The sequence below is a fragment of the Fukomys damarensis genome, unplaced genomic scaffold, assembly GCF_012274545.1.
Source record: "Fukomys damarensis isolate Sample0158 unplaced genomic scaffold, DMR_v1.0_HiC HiC_scaffold_2, whole genome shotgun sequence".
NCBI lineage: Eukaryota > Metazoa > Chordata > Mammalia > Rodentia > Bathyergidae > Fukomys > Fukomys damarensis.
In genome coordinates, this window is record NW_022900914.1 from 55,285,663 (window position 1) to 55,310,194 (window position 24,532).

The following is a 24,532-nucleotide window of genomic DNA, read 5'->3' on the forward strand; positions in this document are numbered from 1 at the left end:
AGAATAAGCTCTTTTTTTTTTTTCTGAGAGCTTAACACTGAGTCCTCTTCTCTTTTTTTGTCTCCCTCAGTTATTCTTGTTTCTGTCTGAGATTTTGTCCCATAACTTTTGTTATAGAGTTACGTGCCCTTTGGATGTTTTTGTATTCTGCTGAGGAGATCTAGAGGTGATCCACTTTTGTAAACATGAAAATCAACTTCCTTGTTTTCTGAGTTTATTGAGGCTGTCACCCTCTAGTGTCTTTCTGCACCCTTGACACTTCTCTCTGTAGCTGAATTTGGGCTGCAGATAAGGAAGGAAAGAAGGAATCTCTCTGCTTCTTCATCCTCACCTAACTGCCCACGAATTTACAGACAGCAGATACAGAAGGGGTACATTTTGCCTAATTTCATTTCACATCTTTGAAGAAATAAATTTCCTTTAGATTTTTTTTCCCTCAGAAATATTTAGAGTAATTCTATTTAGGAAAATTAATAAGTTACTTTTAATAGAACAGAGGAATTACTGAAAATTTTTGATGTTTCCGTCATTCATGTAGGGATTCATATGACCTAGTGTTTACTGGTCAGATGCGGATGGTTCCTAAGTTAATGGAGTTAGATAAAGTTTAAAAAGAGATAGTCTATGTTTCTATGTCTCTAATAATAGAGTAGATTTTGGATCCTTGAGATAAATAAAAAATAAATTCATGTTAAAAAACTGCAATGTATGATTCCCTGAAATATCTAGTTATTGACATAATTTCAAAATACATATTTATATTTGTGTTTGGTTGGAATTGCCTAGATAGTGAGCTCAATTTTCAGATTCATTTTGCAGAAGTCTTTCTCTTTAACCTTGAAAAAAAAAAATCTCTTCCTCTGCTATTTGTGAAAAGTCATTTTTGTAGCAGACTGCTTTCTGAAAATCATTGTCCCTTCCCCTCTTTGGAAGGGACCTTGAAGTTCATCTCATTTAACTGCACAGCAAATGCCCTAATCCTCCCTCTAGCAACTTAGATAATAGTTGGTTCAGTGGTTGTCTATCCAGGGTATATATTAAAATCTTCTGGAAACGTAAAAAATTATGAATCCCAGCCCCTCCTCCTACTGATACTTTTGATGCAATTAGTATTGATGCCATTTGGCAGTAGTATTAAAAATGCTCCCTAGGTCCTGTCATCATACCTCCAGTATAGGAGCACTGCATAAACCGATCTGTTGTAGCGGGTCCTCGTGGGAGAGGACGGGCTGACCAGAGGAAATACGGATCATGTCGATAGTTGATTAATTTAAAAGATGTACATGAGTTGTTCAAATCTGAGTTGTTAAAGAACTATGTATATTTTTTAATTTGTTAGGAAAGGAGCAGTTTTGCTTCTCTTAAGGGAATCTCTCAGAGAATCTGGGGCCAGACAGGAACTGGGGAAGAAATGCTTTGCCAGAAGTTGAGAAGCCAAGAGGTTTGTTAAGAGTGGCAACTTGCCTCCCTAGCCTTGCGGGTGCTTCAGTTTCTGAATGAAATCTACTCAGTCTGTCATGTGATACCCCACACCTACATAAGGCCTCCTGCTCTTTGGTTCTTCTCATAATCACCTCCTGCTCCTACCAATAGATTCTGTCCTAGGGATGCCACACTGATTTTTTCCCTTACCTCTTTGTTTTGAGTTCCACAAAGGAGAACAACATTCCCATGCAGTGGTGCTCAAGTCTTTGTAGCCTGGGTAGAACTTGGTGGAGTTACTGGCATCACAGTGCTTTGGCAGGTTGCAGGAATACGTAAAGATTTACTTTATCTAGGGTTCATTCATGAAATCTCCAAATTTCCCAGATACCAGTGAAAATGTCAGGGCTCTGAAAAGAAGTTGCACTCATCTCTCCACCTTAAACTGGTTAAGGCTTTATGCACAAGTCTTAACCCTGTTAAGGGGGGTAGTTTAATTATTCATATTTTGTCCATAAAAGAAGAAAAACTGCATTTGTGCATAGGTCCTCCTGGCATACCGCTGTCAATCCAGAGCCTGCCTTTGGTTAGATATGTAGAGACTGACACATGTTGTCCCTCATATTGAGTGACAGCCATTTAGCCAACAGACATTTGCATGGTCTTTGGAGAATGACAACACATATTAAGTAGGCCTATATCCTATTCATTTACTATGTGCACACTTGCAGAGCGTTTTAGATCCCAGCACACAAGGTGTCCTGAAGGAAAAGAACTCAAAGAAGAGTAAGAGTTTCCAAAAGAATGAAACATCAGCTTTAAGAATATAAGAGAAGCAGTTAGTAAACATATTCCTCTGTATGCTATATCCAAGTATGTTTCTCTTTTTCATTTTCTTACTCCATTATCCTTTTTTAATTTATTCTTGCACCAGCTGCCATCAGTTATGTTCATTTTAGAGCCTAGTACATAGTCTGCCACATCTACTACTCCCTGCTACACACACACGCACACACACGCACATTTAGTTCAACTATAAATGTTCCTGATTCCTAACTGACCTACAATTTGATCTTCTCACTTAACATTCTCACTTAACTTAATATCTTTAACATTCCTTTTCTAAGAAAATAGAGGACATCCTTCTAATAGTAGTTTTCACAGGTTAGCAAGAGTCATCATCTCTGGAGATCTTATTAAAATATAGATTGTTGGACCTCCTCTCCTAGAGTGGTGGTGGTGCACCTGTGGCACTTGTGTTATTTGTTTTTCTTATAGGACAAAAGATGTTAATGTATGAGTTGTTTTGTCTACGCTGAAACCTCAGTATTCAGGTTTAATTGCAGCATTGGTACTTTGTGATAAATAAGTTGGTTTGGGTTACTGTGTGGGCACTTGTCTTTAAAAGGTTCGCCACCACTGCCCTAGAGTTTCTGATTCATAAATCTGAGATGAGGCCCAGGAAGATGCATTTCTAGCATATTCCCAGGCAATGTTGATGCTGTTTTAGGTACATACTTTGAAATGAAAGCTTCATTTCCATTTTTTCCTTCTGTTTTCACTTTTTCTTGTTCCTTCCTTCCTTTCTTCCTAACACATATTAATTGTACAGATTAATGGGTTTCACTGCAACACTTCTATACATGAAAATCTTATTCTAATTATATTCACCCTCCTCCCTACTATCTGCTCTTTCCTTTCTCTCCTTTCTGCCCAGTTCCTTTCCCTTAACAGTACCTCTTTTGCTTTTAAGATTTATTTTATTTATTTACACATGAGAGAAAGCATGTGATACTCATCTTTCCGTGTCTGACTTGTTTTGCTTACCATGATGACCTCTAGTTTTATCCACCAAGAAACTTTTTTTCGGGGTGGGGGTTGAGACAGGATTTCGCTCTTTAGTTGAGACTGACCTGAACTCACTGTGTAGCCCAGGCTGCTCTAGAACTCAGAGCGATCCTCCTGTCTCAGACTCCTGAGTGCTGGGATTTAAGGTGTGTGCCACCATGCCCAGTTTAGAAAGACTTCTTTTAGAAGATGTGGTTTTTCTATAAAATGGAATACTACTCAGCCATAAAGAATGAGAAATTAGATTCATTCATAGGAAAATGGATACATAAGGATATACTCCTAAGTGAAATAAATAAGTCACACATATGTAAATACCAAATAGTTTCTCTGGTGTGAAAAGCTATAATAGTACATAAGATCCTAATGAGATAATTGACCATGTGAAATAGGAAGAAAAGGACTAAAGGTGTAGGGAAAATGGGAAGGGTAGGGGAAAGGTAATAAGGGAAAAGAAAAAAATGACAAAATGAAAAAATGGAAATAAAGTGTTTATAAATGGGAAGGGGAGGAGAGGGTGATGGGAGGGCAGGGACAAGGGGAAAAATGAGAACCAAGACCTGTCATGTAAAGGTACAAGATCCCAATCATGAATGTAATTGTACTGTATACCTAAAATGTACCAATAAACTCAATAAAAGAAAAAAATACTTATTTTAACAAATTTAATATCTATAATATATAAATAGCGGAGTTATGAAGTGAAAATTTTAGTCACTCCATTGTTGATACTGAAAAGATTCATTGTTTGACCATACTGTAGTCAGGCTACTGGATCTTCTCCTAAGCCCTTCTGTGCACCTCCTTCATAAAGTCTACTTTCAGCAAAAAAGCTGATAGATCAGCTACCTGCAATATCTGATCACCATCTAGGTCTGGTCAGCTTCCATCTCCAAGAGATATCTAATCATTCTACCCTGGCCTTAGCAACCTTAGCAACCTTGTTAGGTTGGAAGACTCCTTATCTATTATGTTACTTCTTAATAAATATTCATATACTCATTCCCCCTACTCCTACTCCATGGCTGTAAATTCCTACTTGTCCATATTGTATTTGGAGTTCAGTCTAACAGAAAAATCCAATTGCCATGGTGCTTGTCCCTATTGCCATAGTCCTGAAAAAGGTGACTTTACTATTCTCTGAGAAGAATCATAAAATAATTTTTTTTTCTTTAAGAACACATGGCCGGGTATGGTGGTGCACACCTGTAATCCCACCACTGGGGAGGCTGAGGCAGGAGGATTGCTGTGAGTTCGAGACCAGTCTGGGCTACAAAGTGGGTACCAGGTCAGTCTCAACTACATAGTGAGACCCTGTCTCAAAAAACACAAAAAACAAAAGAAAACAAAAAGAACACATGCACATCCATTTATTTTTACCTTTACATTAAGTGTTGCAATGAGTGTCTCTATGTTGTTAACTTCATGTACTGGTGCTTTTATTTTGATAGTATCTAGAAGTTTTAAACAAGTATCTTCTGAACAAAATTATGAGTCACAGGAGAAAATCAGTCTCACTGCCTTGTGGTCACACTTCAGCTACATCTTATTGCCAGACTTGGAGGCTGATTTTCCTGAAGTCTATCCCCTCACCCCCACCCCGAAGATCCCTACTTTCCACTTCTGTGGATAATCAGAAAAATGTGCTTAAGCTCTTCTAGCAGTATCAGAACAGGGGCTCCTGCTGTGAGAGGTGTTAGCAAAGAAAAGATAGGTGGGTTATAGACATCCAGGCCCTAAGTATCTACATAACAAAAACATCATTCACTATAAGGTAGAAGGCTAGCTGTTTTTTTTTTTTTTTTTAAGAGTCAGTTAATTTTATTTACAACTTCCATATGTTTCTTGGGACACACTTTTAAGTATCTGGGTGATGGCTATTGTTAATTTAGCATCTGCTACATGCTAGCAATTTTTAAACCCAAGATCTTAATGTTTAAACAAGCCCAGGAAATGGGAATCTTCAGAAGTTGATTATGCATTATTATTTAGGAAAATTAGTCTCAGTCTGTCAGAGTTACTTTTCTGAGCTTGCAAATTCTAGTATTTTGGAAAACTAAGATTTGAACTCGGAAATTTCTTGCTTCAAATTTATTTTCCTCTTCCTTGAAAAATTAGACTTCATATTGGCGATAATTTGCATTCAGATGTGCAAGTCATTTCCATCTAGGTTATAATGATTGAGTTTGAGGACAAGTAGATATTGATACGTTTTACTTCTCTTTTAAACCACTGTTCTGTGAATCATGTTCGTTATAGGAAAGCCTTACTCACTTTTTGGAAATTATCTTAACTGGGTTAGACATTCGGGTTTTCAACTCATGAGGATCCTATCTAGCAACAATTTTCTTTATTTCATTTCTTTTTTCCCTCTTTTTTTTTTTAAATAGAGAGATGCTGGACCTATCCATTTTTAACCTAAAAAGTGTATTAATCTTGAGAAAATAAACCTAAACTTCAGCAGCAAGTATCCAGTAATATCTAGTATATATTTTTTGAATTTTATTCTCAACAGTGTCTCTTCTTTGTATTTGTTTTTATACATATTTACTTATTTAGTTAGCTTTGGCAATGCTGGAGCTGGAACTTAGGTCTTCACACAGGCTAGCAAATGTTCTTCCACCAAGCCACAACCCCAGAAGTGGCTTCAGGTCTTGTTCTGAAGTCACATTTCTACCTTTTCATGAACTCCCCATCTGGCCCTCCTTTCATAGCTTATTTTCTGGTGAAGTGTTTGACCTCTGCTCTGGAACTGCCGTTCTATTTTTCCTTCCCACTTAACTGGCACAGGATTCCAAATTCTATGCCTCCCATTTAAGACCCTCTCAGGCTGTTTTGCCTTTGCTTTTTTGTTTCTGGTTTTGTAAGAGCTGGCATCGTGAAGTGAGGCTTCCTTGCCTAATTGTGCCTCCCTCTCTGACCTCCTTTCTGGTACCTTTTCATATAGCTGCTTGCTGAGAACGCTCAACTAATCTCCTGCTGAATTTATGAGCTTCTCAAATGTTCCCCTCATCAGCTGTTTTATTGCTGGTTCCTTTTAAGTTCATGTTTTCATCACTTCTTTATTCAGTACTTTAGGCTTGTGAACAGAGGAAAATAAAAATAAAAAAATCCTTAATAATCTCCAGCACCAAGTCTAACTTCCTTTGTTTATTATTTTTAGTGCTGTGTAAATTTTGAGGTGCTAGTGATTTTTCAAATAAACTAAAGGCCTAGATTAGTTCAAGGCCTCTCAGATGGGCTACAGAGCACAGGGAGAAAATGGGAGTCTCTGGTTAAACTTATTCCTCTTTTTCTCATCCTGTGTGGAGCTATCATGACAAGTTTCCTCAGAGTTTTCAGAAGTATCTCATGTTCAGACTGATTCCATGATTTACAGATGGATACTCAAATCCTAGAAAAATGAGCAATGAGTTCTGATTCTATTTTATGAAATTTGTAGTGGAGGTTTTCCAATATGCTATTGAATTTGATTATATTAATAGCCCTGTTAAGTAGATATTCATATCTCATTTTATAATCAGTGAATCAAGATCATAATAAAAATATACATTTTTCCAGTGTACATTTTCTAGGCACTTCTTTAAGGACAGACAGCTTGCTCCAAGAGAAATTACTATAAGTAAAGGAACTAAAATCGTTTTGTTTTGTTTTGTTTTTTACCATCTCAAAGCGGTCATTGAATTATATTTCGGAGGCCTTGTAGCTCATATGCTCAGAAGTCGAAGAACAGAGCTCTATTCTTCCATTTTCTTCTTCCCTCTCTCTTCTTCCACCTCTTCCTTTCATGCTTCTATCAGACTCCTTCGTAGTTTCCCATTTTCCTGGAGCAAATGGTTTACTCTTGGTTCCCTTTGTCTCTCTGGCAGCCTCTGAGTGCCACTGTGGCCTTTCAGAATTTTCAGGAATCTTACCTCAGCCCCAGCCTGAGCCATGAGAAAAAAGATTCTACCTGTTCCGTAGGAACCATAAGAAAGGATCCTTTTCAACATATTGGGATGCTAAGAATTTGTTTTGATGGCAATGTTAATGCTAAAATTGTACAGACTTCTTGAAATTTTCCTTATGGCATAGATTTTCCATGTTAGATTAAAATTGTCTCAAGAAATGGAAAAAACATGTGGCTGGGTAGTTCAGGTAATTCAGTTTTTAGGAGTTTCTCTTGCTCTGATGATTGATTCTCCTTAAAGCTTTCAGTGTGTTTTCTTATAGTTTAAACGTGAACAAGCAGATCTGGACTCAAAAATAGGATGACCAACACTAGAAGCCTTGTGCTAATAGTGTTTGTAATGATGACTGAAATCCCACTATTAGCTGCAAATTCATGCTTTGTAACTACATTTCTCCTTTTTACCCTAATGTCCACTATACTCTCATGCCCACCCTATCAAGCAGTATCCTCATGTATCACCTTGGTATGAGACTTCATGTAACAAATACATAGTATTTCCTACGTTTCAGACGGTGCTTGAAGGACTTTACAAACATTAGCTGGGTGTAATCATATGAAGAAGGTACTAGTATATTTCACAGATGAAGAAACTGAGGGACAGGTAACTTAGTTAACTTTGCCCTTGTTTGGTTGACTAGGAAGGGACAGAAGTGGCATTTATCCATTCAGCCGTTCTGGTTCTAAAGACTGCTCTTAAGTACTCTGATTATTCTTCCCTAAAGTCATGGCACAGACCCTCATAAATACTCATTCCATTGCATTTTTAATGGTCTAAATGTTTGTATCGCCACACCTATTGGTCCACTGGGACTGTGTCTGAAAAGCAGGTGTTTTGGCTTATTCATACTCTCTGGAAAGCATCCTTACTGTGACATTTTCATTAACAAAGATATCAAACCGACTCTTGATAAGTATTAGTTGGATAAATTATTCTTTTGAGCCCCCCAGCACTAATCACAGTGATACACTCATGACAGGTTCTATGGATATTTCAAAAAAGTACATTTTTGTGGCAGTATTATGATTTTTATATACATGCACTCTCATATTATTCGTTATGAATTATGAAAATAGTTATTGCATTGTCTGGTCCAAATGACTGGTTAGTCCGTGTTTATTGGTGTAATTTCCCTACCATTTTAGCAATTACAGAATTATTAAAGATGGGAGACTGGTAAAAGACAGAAATTACAGAACACTGAAGATCTGTAGTACATGTTACCAGGAACAGATATCTGTTGAAGAAGGCTGACAGGAGGACTTTCCACCCCTTTCAATCACTATCCCACAATTTTTGGATTAATTGATGGATTTGCAAGTCAAAACAGCCTGGCAAAGAGCCATACGCTAGGGAAAAAATATTTTAAAAAGTAATTTTTCCCTCTTGGAGTCACTGCTTTCTTCTTTCCTAACTTCATCTTTATTTCTATTAAGTAGGAAATTAGAGAAGATATTAAAGCAAAGAAATTCATTTCTATAATTTAATTTTCATTTTTTGATGCCATTTGAATAAGCTCTTCATTTATTTGTTTAATAAGCCCAAGATTTCACTAATATTTTCTTGAATTTTGTATTATTTTCTAACATGGCATGATTTTTTAAAATCTAAAAACCAAGCAAACATTCTTCTAATGTGAAATAATAATGTCTATTGTGTGGTTTGGTTATATAATGCTATGTTTTAATTGTTCATGTGCAGGGACATAAGTTGTCTTCAGCTCTTGTTTCTATTTGTGTGTGTATGTGTGTATGTTTTTGTTTGCTGCCCCTCTCTGCCCTTTTCCTCCAAAAATAGAAAGCAACTTCTTATTTGTTTTTCCTCTGTACCTTATATTATATTTGCCACATTTATGTTGCATGTTGATTTGTAAAACTCATTGGTGTTCCAGTGTATAAAGTAATAAAAATCTGAATTCTACTGGAGGGAATTATTTAGTGTTTATTGAAATGATTTACAGAGAGCTTTCTCCCCAAATAAAATGCTCATAGAGGAGAGATATACTTAAACAAAACCATACCTACTTTTCTAATAGCAGTAATAGCACAAAGATTCTGTTATTCCACTTTTTTATTTCCTGTTTATCAATGAATGATGTTAATGAAATAAGTAAATGTGCATCATAGATGTGTCTCTGGAACATTATGGATGACTTTCCAGGTATAACTTAGCAAATTCTGTTTCCTTAGCATGATATATAATTTAGAACATCCTGAGGAGCCTCTTAATTAAAAAATGGTATAGGTAACAATTTTTTGGGAAAAAAACCTTATCTAAAGTAAGCATCCCTTTTTACTTGTCTACAGTTTTTCTAAAACTTTTACTTTGATTGCAATGTTCAGATACAGATGAAGGAAGTACATTGTTGATGCATGAAAGGTGCTCACAGTTCCCATAGCATGTGTTGTGAGTTCAGCTAGGATGTTATTTCTATTTGATGCTCTCTTGCTTAGGTCCCAGCAGGGTTTCCATACAAAAGCTCAAAGATAATAAACATATATTTGGGGTTTCCCATGAAGGACACATATTTTAGATAAGAAGGAGGTGGCTCTATTTGGTATAATGGATATATTGCGTTTCCCCCCTTAATAAATCACCAACTAATGTTATTTCTTTTAAGCAAATGGTGCCCATGAACTGCACTAGCCATGTGTAAATTATATCCTCTAAGCCAATGGACAGAAAAGACTAAACATCATATCAAATATCAATTTAGCCTAGAACCTTTACCTATGATCAGCTACATCATGCTCACTTATTGCCTCATTAATATCCTTAAATATCTGAACATAATGAAGCACCTTATGGGAAGAGATAAAAATTCTCAAAGATGTTATATGTCCCACATGAGAAAATGGTAGATTTATGGGTCAAACTTAGTCTTAGTTTATATTCCACACACTTTCCTAACCTAAAATTACTCGCATATGCAACATCAACCTTTTAAAAAAGAGTTTTAAATAAAGAAAGAAAAAGAAAAGATACATGAAAAACAGGTGAAAACTACGTAAGATCTCCAGGCCAGTGGATGTATTTTGCCTCTGCTGATTTGCTGGTTTCAACGATGTACTCTTGCTGTAGAACAAGCCACTACTGAAGGAAACTGATAAAGGATGTAAAGACTTCTCAGTACCATTCACAACTACTGTGAACCTATAATTAATTAAAATTAAATTATTTTACAAGCAAAAAAATGATCTTGCTTTTAATGATCTAGGGTAATACTGAAATCAGTTTCCTAACATCTATATCTTAAAACTAGAATGAAATGTTGGTTTGTCTTTTATTTTTTTAGAAACAAACAGCTGTAGTATTAATTTTTGTGTTCTCCAGCATGAATATGTCAAAACCTAATCCCCAAGGCAATCGTATTAAAGAACCAGGGCCATTAGTAAGTCATTAAATCCTGAGGCGTTGGAGTGGTCCTCCTATGAAATTGGGCTGAGGGAGCTTGTCCGCCCGCCTCTTCCACCCTGTGAAGATGCAGCAAGATCCATTTGTGATGCAGAGTGACCTACACCACCTTCCAACCTGACCAATAGAGTGGTGTGCTGTTTTTCTATTGTTTCTAAATTACAATGTATGATACTTTATTATAACAAGATCCAAGGGCTAAAACACAAAGATCTTAGAATATACTTTGTCAAATATGTATTGGATTCCCCACTGAAAATTTTACTCTTTTCTTAATCACTATTTCATTGTCTCTAGTATCCAAGGAGCTCCTTTTAAGGAATTTCTGAGAGAGCCTGTGGCCTATACTTTGAATATTCTCCATAAGTACAGATTATACTTTGAAGATAGGTTTAGCTTTTGGAAAATCCAGACATCGCCTGGGGCAAAATTTGTGAATAAATTGATATAAATCAAATGGAATTTAGTGTCCACGCAGTGCTCACATTTGGGCTATGTTTGAAAATAACCAACAGCAACAACAACAACAAAACATATTAAGGGCCATGTTATTTATACTTATAAACATGGAGATGAAAGTCTTGAACATAATTTATACAGATTAATGTACCCAATCATACAATCATATACTATTTTTATGACTGAAACTCATCTTGGTAGAGCTGTCAGTGTCACATTGAGATGATGAACATCAAGTGGTTAGAATGGGACTTGATCCATAGTAAGTGATCAGTTAAAAACTACCAGGATTAGTTATGATGGGGAATGACAGTGATTATGATGATGAATTCTGCCCTTAAACAAGTGCCTTCTTTGCTGTGAGTTTTTTTAATAGTCCAAAAAGACACAGAATTAAACGAAATGAGAGCTAAGCTTTCCAGCATTGAGGGCCACCGCAAGTTGTGTTCTTCAGCAGGTGTTAGGAAGCAGTAAGACAGTGTTGCAGGTGCAGCTCAGACCAGGTGAGTTTGCACTCTCTGTGTGGCATGGCAGATGAAAGCAGTCTCAGTGGCACAGGGACTTGGCTTCTCAATTAGTTCTTCTCTCTCTCTTCTTTAGGCTCCAGAGATTTGTCCATTTTGCTAATATCTTGAGGTGGTACTGACATATATTCCGTCTTGGAACCATCACTGGGAAAATATCCAAGGAAGTCCACATGTACTTGAACTGTCAGGACTAGAAAGTAATTATAAATATATTATTAAAATTTTGTGTTTCCCAGGGTGACTTGTAGAAAGGCAGCGGCTGCAGAATATCAGCTGCAGCAAAAATAGAAGCTTCCAGTTGGAAAACACAACTTGAATATTACAGAGTTCACTGGATTTGGTTGGTGATACCTGACATTAATCTGCCAGATGGAAAATATGACCTGAAAAGAGCAGCTCCTGGAGTGTCAATAGTACTAGTTTTCCTGACAAGCCCCAAACAAATAGAGTTTTGGCTTCCAGCTGCTTCTCAGATTGGCTCAGAGGAGAGAGAGGTGCATTTGCTTGCATAGTTTAGTACATCGGTCTGTTAGACTTGAGGCATGGGTGTGGACACACTGGAACAGCACTGAGTATTTTAGTCTAGGCACAAGGGCAGTGGAGAGTGATGAGGAACGAGGAAGTAGGTAAGAGTCCTGTGACTTGTTGGTAGGAAGTCCTTAAGGAAAAGGGACAGCATCTTCTCGCAAGCTCATCTGCATATTTTTGGCTTTAACATATCTTTTCATCACATTCTTGGCAATGACCATATAAACATACCTTACAAAGGTACTACTTTGCAGAAAGTGGCAGAAATAGTAATATGGCCTTTAGACATGAGCAAACATGACCCCTCCCCTGAATTCTGTGGTTTAGAGGACTCTGAACTTTCTCCAGCAATCCCCTGTCCAAATGGGAAGAAGTCACTGGGGACAAGGGTTTTCTTGAGGATAAATTAAGATGCTTGTGTGTATATCTCTAGGCAAAATGTTGGCCAATCACACATTGGATAAGTGTTGACAGGGCAAGACATGGCTGGGAAGGAAGAGGAGAGAAAATGTATACTAAGTTGGAGGGCATTGGGAAAGCTGTCTGTTGCCTCCACATCATGACACAGATGTTGGAGGAGTTGGTGAAGTCCAAATTCAAACTTTAAATTTAGTCATTCCCCAGTTCTGAATGTTGTGAGTGTACCTGTGGAAAATGGCAGTGCCATTTTGTCTCGCCCCATGTCATAGCCAGCTGGAACATCTTTGCCCATGAAGCTAGGTAGAAAGGCAGTTACCATTGTTGGTTCATTCATCTACTAAATCCTCATTGACTACCTTCCTTGGACCAGGTTCTGCACTGGACACTGGGGAAATGTTGTTCAAGTCAGATGTACTTCCAACCTCAGGGAACCTGGGGGATAGAGAAAATATGGAGACATAGAAGCAAGAAGACAATTAATGAATATTTTACAGTCATAGTAAAATCATGAAACAGACTGGGCACAAGAATGGAGAAAAAGATAGAAGAGCAATTAGAGATATCTTTGTGTCTGCTAGGGACTAGTTGCAGAACCTGGAGGATCAGATGCTCCAGTTCCTTATATAAAATGGTATAGTATTTGCATGTAATCTGTATAATCACTCACATACTTTAAGTCATCTCAAGTTTATTTATAAATTGTAATATATTGTAAGTGCTTTGCAAATAGTTGTTTTGCTATATTAAGAAGTAAAACAAAAACATTGTCTGTATATATACAGTTTAGATTAAAATTTTTCCCAAATGTTTTTGGCCTACAGTTGGTTGAATCTACGAATGCAGAAACTCGGGAATATGGGGTGCAAATGATAATTTAAAATGAGTCATTTAAGTTGGGTCTCTTTGAGCAAATAACATTTAAGCAGAGCCCAGAGGGGTGAGGAGGAGCTAGCCATAGCAGATTGAAGTGGGGAGGAGGAGTGCACCCAGGAGACAGCACTTGGAGAAGCTCAAAGACAAGTAAGAGTGGGGAGATGTGAGGAAGGACCTTAAAGAAGCACATGGTGGTGTTGGAAAGTCTGGAGGAATGGAAGCAGAAAGTCTTTAGGAGGACACTAATAAAATTTCAGAGGCACGAGATGAGTGTTTATTCTTAACCAAGACAAAGGCACTTTTAAAGAAGTAGAGCTCACTAACGCTTAACATACCTCTTAGACTCTTACTTTTAAAGAGTTAGAGTTTGCTAATGCTTAACTTTCTTCTGTTTCCAAGGAAGAATTCTGCACCCTTTATTCAGTCACTCCACACAGAGTTCTTAAGCACAGTGTATGGAGTGAGCCCCCATTCAAGAGCTGAGGAATCTAAAGGTAAAGGAGGCACAGTCCCTAACTTTAGAATACCTGGAGAAACCCACACTGTTTAGAGGGAAGATCCAAGGAGCAGGGTGAGGGAGGGAACCAAGAAACAGCAATTATTCCTGAGGACAATGGTAATGAAACAAAGGTTGACCTACTCTATAGTTTAGTTCACACATACCGCCATGAGTGGTGGTCTTACAGTAGCTAGTTACTATATTGTTGAATTATAAAGGACATTTTTATGTTGATAATGCATTTACTTTGCTGTCAAGATAAAAATGGGAGAGCGGGTGAGAGTAGAGTATTTTGGGGGAGGGGTCTCTCTTTCCCCTGTTTGTTTTAAAATTCATAAATATGGCTAGAAAACATCCACATTTTGAAAGCTAGGGCACCTGTACGTAACGTTGGAGGTTGAACAGAGTTAAATGGAAGGAAATAGAGGGACCATGAAAGACTACCACTGCAGGAAGATCGTTTCATTGACTACACGTCTCACCATGGCTGATGGAGGGAAGGGATCTCTTGCGGTCTGCCTCCTACTTAGCGGAGATGGTGTGCAGGGAGATTGTGGGGAAAGACACATTGCTCCATCTGAGTTCTGCTGCATAACTGAAGCAATTCTAGTAAGAAAAGAGCACCTCTGCATTCAGGAGGAAACTGCTACCCCATTCTCTAAACACTAAGTAATAAATTGTCTGAGAAAAAAGGGTGGTTTTCTATACCTATAGTTGGGGGGGTGAGGACTATTTTTATTTTTGTTTTCAGTACTGAGACTGAACCCATGGCCTTCACACAAAGTTATATCCCTAGCCCTTTTTTTGATTTTCCTTTTGAGACAGCATCTCATGAACTAAATTTCCAGTCTGGGTTCAAACTTGTGATCTTCCTGCCTCAGCCTTCCAGAGTGTGAACTCAAGTTTTGATTTAGTGAGATAAACTTGAATTCATTAGGCACTAGATTTTCACATAGATTCTTCATGATTGATTCTTACACCCCTCAGCAAGTGAAGTAGCTACATAATAGGATGCACTGCCTAAAAGAAAGTAATTTTATTTAATTTTTTAATTTAAGGTGGTGTGGAATGGAAGGAAGGCAGGGCTTCTCAAACATCAGGTACAGTGACACAAGGACTATGGGCTAAGTACGAAGGAAACTAACAGGCTGACACATTCTTCTGGAATAAGCAAATACCTGTTTTTTTAAAATGAGCAAGCCTACAGTTTTCAGCAATACAGATCAGGAAGGGATGATGTCTGACCCACCCCATCCTCCTCTACTGGTTTAGTTTTCAGTGCTTAAATGGTCCTTTGCCTTTCCTCTGCTGGGCTCTTCAAAGGCATCCACAGGCACCCAAAATCAGAGGCCATGTCTGCTTATAGGCAAAGTAGATAGAACTTAAGAAATTAGTACCATTTCAGAACAACTAAAGGTAGGAATAAATATATCTCTGACCAAATACTGAGAAGTGTGAGAGTGGGCACATTTAGGGTCCATAGGTAATAATGATCCCCAGATTACTTAGGTCGTGGTCTATCCCATGACCAAGTTGGAAGCCAGATCATCCCAACTGGCATACACACTGGGATAATAGACTAGAGGGCAAGTTAGAGTGCCCCAGCTGCTGGCATATGGCTGGGTGAGTTATGAAAGAGAACATACACTGCAAGAAAATATTTGTAAGACAACATATGCAAGAGAGGGCTGTCACTAAAATTTTGATTCTGTTTGAGTGCTTAGATAATAGATAATTCTAGTTTCTTCCTTATAGATCGTGAGTGATTAACAAATGCATGTGTAAGTGAAAGTCAACATGTTGTGAAGAAGTTATAAATACTATACTCACAAGCACCCACGTAACCAGTGAGCACTTACTTAGCTTTAAGTTATAAAGGATGTATAACTTTATAAGGATAAAAGAGTGTATTTTGAGATGAGTGGATATGTCAGTCTTGTTCTTCCACATTTAGGAAATGAAGTCATTTGTAAGAAACCAAAATACCAATACCAGAACTGTAGAGGTTTGCACATAAAAATGTGTTAGCTGGTCATTCCTGAAAGCCAAAATCATACTGAGGTTGGTTGAGGTTGCTCAGCCATCATGTGACAATTCACTGACCTTTTTGGTGATGCATCTTTGGTCTTCAACAACAGAAAAACATAGATGAGGTGCTGTGTGGAAGGGCCATTCATTTCTCTGTGCAAGTCTGCTATGGGCTGCTCATAGATGTGTTTTCAAGTTGTTATTTGTTTTCGGGGAAGTTCTGCCCATTGTAGAATTTTTTTTTTAAAAATTTGAGCTTATATTAAAGATCAAGATTCCATCCCTGGTACCAAAAAGACCAAACCAAAGCAAAACAAAACAAAAACACAAGAGTTTGTGTATAAACAGTTGAACCCCTGACTTCTCTTTAAGAAACCTAGGTAAAATACCACCTGGCTGAGCTGTGCAGTCACACTCGGCTCCAGTGTGATACAATGGCCCCTTTGCTGAACATTTTTCTATCGTTTCTATAATTCCCTGTTACTTCCTGACTCTGGGATCAAGTGCAGTTGCCATTTGTTGTTTTAGCAGTGGAGATTTATTTTTCTTTATCTATGCTTTCATCAAAAATCAAAAGATATATCAGAAAGCTATATATATATATTTTTTTTCTTTTTTAGATAAAAGAGCATATTTCTTTGTAAAGGGGGAAACTATTCAGGCAGCATGTTGCTGCCTCTGTAGGCATTTGTGTTTTTGACTCCTGTCCCTTAAAATCTTCCTCAGGAATTGTTATAGTTTAGATCTACAATGCTTCCAGAAAGCCTCCTGTTTACATAGGTGGCACTTTTGAAAGGTGATGGATTATTGTGAGCACTGTAGCTGATTTGCTATTAGAAGATGGGGCGTAGTGGAGGTAAGTTACTGGGGGCATGACTTAAAGAACGGCATGCCTCCCTCTGGCTTCTTCCTTTGCTCTCTGCTTCCTGACTGCCATGAGGTGAGCAGCTTTTCTCTGCCAGACCCTTCCCTCATACCCCTCTGGCCTTGGAAGAGGTGACCACGGGCTGAAAATCTAAGCCAAATAAACCTCTCCTCCTTTAAACTGTGGGTGTTTTGTTTTGTGTTCCAATGAGAACAGAGTGACTAAGACAGGAAACAAGAGCTCTGACGAAACTGTAAAGAGAGAACTGGGATGGCATTCCATATCCCAAACAAATTTATTTGAAGATTTATCTCCCTTGTACTCCATCTCATTTCTAAAACATCATTACTGTCAACAATGACCATTACCATAAAAATAAAACCAGCTTTGGATAATGCCTTCTTTGGAATTCAAGTGACAAACTGAGATTGCTACTAACTACTACCTTTGCTATCCCTAAAAGAAACATTTCCTACCAGAGTTCATTATAAAAGCCAGTAAAATGCAAAGTTCTTATATTATCTAGATAATGACTCAATAACAGTCCGAAGGGCCTTCCCTAATGCTCTTTATTGAAATTTCCCAAGGAACAGTGAATTCCATGTTATTAGAGTAAATATCAACAGAAAGCAGGCTGGTTGAGTAGCTGTTTGGATGTGTTGACAGGAAATTCAATTTGCAAAACAGGAGTCAAACCTTGGTAGAATTTTTTGCAAACAGGGACAAAGGCAAGGAAAGTGAATATTGAGATTTTTGTAGCATCCTTCCTTGGAGATGGAGATTTGAAGAGCTCACAGTTTGCCATTTATCAGAAGGTCTAAGCTCAGATGACTTAGCAAGATACGCATTCTATGACCAGAGAATTACATCATGGGCTCAGATGTCAGCAATACAGAAGTCTCAGAAAATGAAGGATCTCTACTTTTTTCACTCAATATATTCATCCTTTTCTTTTTCTTTGCTTGTTTTCCATTTTAGAGATGATGCTGTACAATTCTTTATGTTGCAAAGTTGTCATTGCATATTGCTACTCTATTCCCAGCAAACATGATAAATGTTTCCTCAACTAAATTAGCAATCTCATCTACAAGTATTTTGGTGTTAATAACAGTTACATGTACCAAAGAAGAGAATATCCAACATATTCCTCCACTGGGAAGTGTAAATTTTATCCTTGCATTTGGAGCTAACAAGAATCAGAGGATATAAGGATTTTTCTCTTTTTCCCAACCCCTTGACACTTTTCTTTCTTTGCTTATGGTCATATCTATTGATCAAAATAATACATATATGCTGTTAACTACAGATTCAATGAAGTGAAAAGGTAGGGGAGAAAAAACAGAGCTCGTATAGACATTTAAAATTCATTAATAGAAGAGTATCAGCTTCACATTTATTTATTTGTTTATTTTTTGTGAGAAACAAACTGGAGCTCTTAATGCAAAACTTAAGAAGAAGTGAGGGTCAGTAAAGGCCTCTTGTGTGTCTGTCAGGAAATCTGCTGTTCAGCCACCAAACATCTACGAGGCCTCAAAATGTGAAGGGGTGGGGGTGTCATCACAGTCATTTCAGACTCTAATTTTCTTTGACAGGATAACTTTCATCACAGAACACATTTGCATTATTTAATAATAATCTAATTTACTAATAGTCACATCTTTCCAGAGCAGTTTCAAACTGCCAGCCCGTAGACTGGATAAAGCCTGATGAATTGCAAGTAGTTCACAGAATATTGTCCATACAATATTCTTTTTGATAAAGAAAAAAATGAATTTGTTTCTAAATATTTAAGCAATTAAGATGTCCTAAAGGAAAAAAAATCTTGTTTCAAGAGGCATAAAGGGATTCATTAGGCTGAATTTTAAAAGTACATACTCAAAAAAATAATGTGGGGGATCTTGAGCCTGAGATTGGGAATATTCTGGGCTTTCCATGGTGGAAATCTGTAGATTTGTGACTCTAGAGAAAGTTGGGCTCTGTTTACAGGACATAATCTATGACTCAGCCACAGGTGAAAAGATGGACCATTTTATAAGAGAAAGGCAGGGCTTTGTCATATTGCTTTGTTTTTTAAAGAATGGCGGTTTCCCCCAAAACATTATTTGAAACCTTTGGATCTGATTCTGTATTTTAAGGTCAGGTTTCTGCCACTTACCTTATCAATTATGATAAATATATGCACCTAACATATCTTTAAGGGACTTGGATATGATAGGCCTGGAAGAAAAGAAGTGTAAACAAGCCTCCTCCGGAGCATAGATAGAGATAACCTTGGATAAATTTGATAGTGTCCTGAAATTGTAGTCTTCTTAAGAATACACTTTCTGAACTATGATTTTCCTTGTTTCCTTCTTACCTCTTCTTATTTCTTTTATCCTACTTCATCCCCTCTCCCAGTCTTTGATCCATTATTCTTAAGGAAAGCAGGAAAAACATCATATTTTATGCTTAGGTTGAAATAAAAATCAGCTTTGGCAATCCAGGACTATGGTCTTGCAGGCAAAGAGCTATTGTGTTAGAGCAGAGGTGCCAGAGCTCAGGGAGGGCCTGCTCTTCTCAAGATTCATACAACCAGCAGCCCTCCTGATATAGAGACCACATCAGCTGTCACTTCTCTCTTTACTCATTTACACTACTTGTCTGGAGAGGACAGAACCAAAGGCTGTCTGAGAGAATAGCACCTGTGTGCCTTAATTATCTGAACCCAGGACCATTGATGATGTTTGATTCTCCTCCAAGGAAGCACATACAAATGTGTTGTGGTCACCAGGAAGTCAGGCTGAAGCTTCTGTGAACTTGAGAACACTCTCTCCTGCTCATGTCAGTCTGAATAGGTCTTGTCAGAAACTCATTTCACACAATCCTTAAGACCTAGATACTGGGTGAGGTTTGCATGATTAAAAGTTTCTTTTCTTTCTTAGCCTACTACTTCCAAGTAAAAAGGTGGGATAACGATTCTATGCACCAGTTACTTACAAAATTGGGCTCTCTGACTTAAGCTTTGAAATCAGCCACGCAAACAAAAATTCAAAGAAATAATTTGGCATCAAGAAGTAAAAAGATCACTTCCCCCCTACAATTGTTTTACATCTAAATTATTTATGTGTAGTGAGGGTTTAAGAATTATTAAATTTATTTTCTACCTTGGCTCAGATATTTACCTTTCTAAAGTACGAAAGTGAAACCCAGTTAGATGCCTACCATGCAGGCAGATCCACAGATAAGTTTCTCCCTCTCTGCTCTTTTCTGACCTCAGACAGAGCTGAGAAAAAGAAACAGAGTTCTGCAAGAATGAAATGAAAATAAATACCCTCCAAAAATTAATATAAGCTAAATATGTTGTTCACCTGCTTAGTTTAGAGGGTGGACTTGTGATTTGTGCTGGTCGAAGAAAATTGCTTGATAGCAGTGGCCGTGATGTCAAGATTCATAAGAAGACTTTTAATTTTGGAGCAAAGAATCCTATTACTATTAGACCGACCAACAAACAAAAGCAAGCCAAACCAAGTGAAACAAACCTGCACTTATGCCACACACATAAAATTCTTTGTTTTGGTAAAATAATCATTTAAGAAATACCAGGTTGGACTTTCAAAATAGTTAGGCTAAAGTTTATAGATATTATTCTCTGTCTGGAAAAGTTAGAGCAGGAATGTGTAGATGTCACAGTAGATGGCGAACATAATGGACTTGTGTGTATGCAGTACACACAGGCGCAAACACACACATGGGTGTGTATATATGCATACTTGTAGGATATAAACAGGCTTTGAAAAATCAATAGCTACTTTAAATATTTTTCGAGTGCTTTTAGTATTAACAAATAAAAATTTACTGCTTTTTTATCTGTCCCTAGTAACTAGAAATTAGTTTCAATTTGAGAAATACTTCCATATTCCTTTTTCTAATCCTTATAAAATCCATTTCAATATGCCTACTATTAGGATACCTTAGAACAGGGGTGTTGAAACAGAGATTTTACTACTCTTCAGGGGACGTTTAGCAATGTTTGGAGACATGTTTAGTGGTTTGATTAGAGATAGAAAGAGGGCATGCTACCAGTAACTACTGGGTAGAAAATAAGAATGCTACTCAATACCCTAGCATGCACAAGACAGCTTCCCACAGCAAAGAGTTATCTGGCCTAACATGTCAGTAATTCCAAGGTGGAGAAACCCTGGGGAAAAAGTGAAAGAAGGGGGATATTGAGCAAAATGAAGAGAAGTTGAAATAAAGACCTCATGGATGCTTTCAAGTTTCCAGAGAGTTTTTGGTAGATGATGAATAGAGTTTTCTTCTTTTTGCTTGTAGGGTCTTTGAAAACTATAAAGACACAGATGTAAATGAAAATTTTCTAACATATTTATAAAACAAGAACACACTACCCAAAGAAGTAGTGAAATTCTCATCTATAGATAGCAAAAATATAACCTGGACTGTCATTAGAAAGGAATGTCTATTATCTGTTATTTGCCATTGGTTCATAAAAAACAATCATATTCCAGATAATATGCTAGGGAATCAGAAAGGTTGTAAGGCCTATTTAAATAAAATAATCTAAGCTCCTGCTTACAGCTGCTAAGCATGACAGTTATGTTCTTGATAAGTTTGGAAAACGATTGGATCCATATACAATATTGTAAAACATTCAGGTAGCATTTAGGAAACATAACTGTGTCAACAAGCCCTGCAAGATTTTAGAAATAGTTTTAAGATTTTGTACACACCTTGCCTTACAGAATAACCTACATTTTCAGCCTCCAAACTTAACTGATAATATAACTAATAAAACTTTTCAATCATGGCCCATTCTTTGCATATTAATATAATTTATACTGTATGTTATCACCAATACAAAACTTAAAAGAAGATAAAAAATAAAAATTCTGTTTACTTTCACTTGTGTAGTTGACCAAATAGCTCTGCGTTAGTGAGCTTTTTGATGCTACGACAAAATATCTGAGAAAATAAAATTAAGGATGGAAAGATTTATTTTGGCTTACAGCTTCAGATATTGCAGTCCATGGTCATCTGACTTCTTTGACTTTACACCTATGGGAAGGTACAAGCATCATGGTGCAAGGTAATAGCTGCTGACTTCGTGGCAACTAGGAAGCAGAGAGACCAGAAGAGGGCCAGGGACAAGACTGACCCTTCCAGGACATGGCCCGAATGTGTTATTTCTTGCAACTAGACCCCACATCTCAATGCTTCCACCATTAGAATATAATGCCATCAATTGAAAAATAAATCAATAGATTAATCCTTTGATGATGCTAGAGCTGTCATGATTGAGTTACTTCCCTACAGACCTACCTCTAAATGCTGCTGCAGGAAGACAATACAAAATTAATAACTACATAATAATTTTTAAAGACCTAAAAAATATAAGCCTAATCTTTAAAATTACATCTGAAGGAAGATTACTTTCTCAAGTTTCTGTAAGGAGTTACAAAAAAATTACTTTCAATTTTTGTATTTATTTAGTCATTCACTGGAAGTGATAACACTTGCACTTCTGAAAACAACCATGAGAAAACTGAACCCAGATGGTTAAGTGACATGATCTTGTTAACATAAAATCCGATAATCTTAGATTTGTATCTTGAATTTTTAATTTAGGGCTATGTGTATATCTTCAATAATTAAGAAGCCTTTCCATCCGAACATGAGGTACTCAGTGGGGAGGAAGAAGTCCGAAGGGCCATTCATTAGCTTCTACCTTTACTCTCAAATGAAATGACAGCAAGTGATTCAGTTATCCTGCCTGTATTTTAGTTTTCCTGTCTACCAGATGGGCATAGAAATGACTCTCCATCCTTCCCTGACAATGTTCTTATACTTTGAAAATCATATATAGCAAAGGATTTTGATAAGAAAGCTCTTGTAAATAAATGAGTCTCAAGATTCCACTTTCAGTAATTCATTTATGTTCAAGCAGATGAGTGAAATGCATTTCTTACCTCTGAACATAAATACTTTTTATGCTACTTCTAAATTTTTCAGGCAAAAATGCAGTGTCCTTCCAAGTCACAAATTAGGTGAAAAAGTGTGCTGCAATGGGTTGCCTGGATATTCCTTTTCATTATAAATCTACCTTGGTTTAGGTAAATGCAAAAGTTTATGCTAACAGGCAGCAAAAATGAAAGAAACTCTGGTAGCTGAATTAGTCCAAGCGAGAAGTTAAGATGTGAACATAATCTGTATTCCCTTATGCTTTCTTATAATCAAATCATGTTTTAAATGTGTAATGGAAGAGAAGCCAGGGGACAAATATGCCCCTTCACATGTCTTGGGAGTATTATGTAATTTTATTCAATATCCTGCTCCCAAGTCCCCCCTTTATAAAATGAAGATACTAATACTTGCTTTGTAGGATTCTTGTTAAATTAAATAATTCAGTTAGGAACTTGAAAGTATTTGGTCCATGGGAAAGGGTCAATAAATAAGTTATTTTTATTAACAGTGATCTTTTTAGATTATTGTATATTTTATTCCTACATATTAGTTATAAGAACAATGGGTTTTGTTTCGGCATATTTGTACACGTACACAACATACTTTTATTATATTCACCCACTGCTTATTCCCGTCTTTTTCCTCCCCCCTCCTCTTCCTCTTCTGTAATAATCTTCCTTTTACTATTAAGAGTATTCATTGTAACAAAAGTGCCTAATCATTGAAATTACAAGGCTTGATTACATGTGGTACAATTGCTTGGTAAAGATAGACCGGAGAGACAGTGGAAGGATGTTAAGCTTGATCTTCCTGTTATCCCCCACCAAACAAAGAGCCTCAGAGTTCGCCTTTTTCCTGTTAAAGAGAACATCATCTTTCACAAGGACACAATGTAATCGCCTGCTATTAATGACTCCAAAGTTACTGAGCTTCTGCTTCACAGCTCTGTGAATCAAGGACTATAATTATGGAGCTAGGTTTAAAAGGTCTGCTATTAAGCCTGCAGGTGGTACTACAGAATAAAAATTAAATTAAAAAATCTGAAAGTACTAGAGGGAATTTTATGCTGTTTTTCAGACCTAGGAGGTAAACAAATGTCTATTGGAAGAAAAATGATAAATTCCTGAAGTATGACTGATAGAAAACCAAGTTAGATACCATAGGGGGAATATTATTCCCACTAAATAGATTTTATTCTCTATGAAGTATGGATAGTTAATAACAACATATATAAAATGTCAAGTCTTAGAAATAGATTTCCCAAGATCTTTCCTTAATTTAATCTAGCCAAATATTATGTAGAATTAAAAGCAGTACACTGTTATTCTTCTAAATCAGCTCCTGCTTTTTTCACACCCACCCTATCAGATGTCAATCTGGGCCAGAATTTTCAGCTGGAATTACCTTGAAACCTTGCTGGGTTTGCATGGGTTTGCTGTAATCCCTTCAGTGAGGAAGCTCTAACTCAGGAAGTCTCTTTTGCCATGCATGGTGTTTAAAAGAGTTTAGTTCCTGGTAATGGTAGGTGGTGGCTGGAAAAGAAATATGTAAAGCAGGGGTTAGCTAATTTTCTATAAAAGCCTTGTTATAAATATTTTAGGAATCGTGGGTCAGACAGTTTCTGTCACAATTACTTAATTTGCCATTGTAATGCAGACATTTATAAACAATACATAATTTAATGAGAATGGCTGTGTTCCAAGAAAAATAGCATTTTTAAAAATAGGGCTAACTTTCTGTA

At 37.0% G+C, this 24,532-nt stretch overlaps 1 protein-coding gene across 4 annotated transcripts in view; it reads left to right on the forward strand.

The window, feature by feature from the left end:
- Window positions 1-24,532, forward strand: part of Ctnna2 (catenin alpha 2) — a 1,075,894-nt gene that overhangs the window by 875,163 nt on the left and 176,199 nt on the right. The gene's annotated exons all lie outside the window — the stretch shown is intronic.